General features: G+C 41.0%; 1 protein-coding gene across 4 annotated transcripts in view; it reads right to left on the bottom strand.

Annotated features, from left to right (window-relative positions):
* LOC119586422 overlaps positions 1–614 on the bottom strand; it is a 37691-nt gene that overhangs the window by 29908 nt on the left and 7169 nt on the right. The gene's annotated exons all lie outside the window — the stretch shown is intronic.

Raw genomic sequence — 614 nt, 5'->3', positions numbered from 1 at the left:
CGCGTGCGCGCGCGCGCCTGCATACATATGTACATGCAAGTCGTAAATCTCGTAAATGTTGTAGAGTACTACGACAACATTATAGAGTTTCATTTTGCAAATTGCAGTCGTAGATTTCATACTTAAACTTTTCATCATTCTCACAAGTAAGATCCTAACCTCCCATTAGATGCACATCAACTCGGAAATCCTCGATGATATTATCCTCTGGGCTTTCGACCTTGATGGGTAAGGAGGTCAGCCGCTCAGCTGAGTCAGGGACGCAGCTTGTACGTGTGCGCCCAGAGAAAATGGCAATTTTCTCTCCGTTTCCATTAGAATTGTTGCTGTCATTGCTGTGGGAAGTGGCACTTCGTGGATCAGGTAAACCGTCTGACGAGAATATATTTACCGACAAATATAAATCTATATTCTTGTTGTTCATACATGTTTTAGAAACCGAATAAATTCCATGATTTGTATTTGATGGTTGTTCTGACATATCGCCATATGATGCAATTTAAGGGAAATCTATATATGGCAGTCATTTGCCTGACGCAACAACTTTTATTGTATTATGTATGCAGTTGCCTTAAGGCACAAGAAAAAGGAAAGTCCATGGGTAGCGAGGTAGA

The sequence above is a fragment of the Penaeus monodon genome, chromosome 21 (genome assembly GCF_015228065.2).
Source record: "Penaeus monodon isolate SGIC_2016 chromosome 21, NSTDA_Pmon_1, whole genome shotgun sequence".
In the NCBI taxonomy this organism is placed as follows: Eukaryota; Metazoa; Arthropoda; class Malacostraca; order Decapoda; family Penaeidae; genus Penaeus; species Penaeus monodon.
This window is presented reverse-complemented; position numbering and strand designations above follow the sequence as displayed.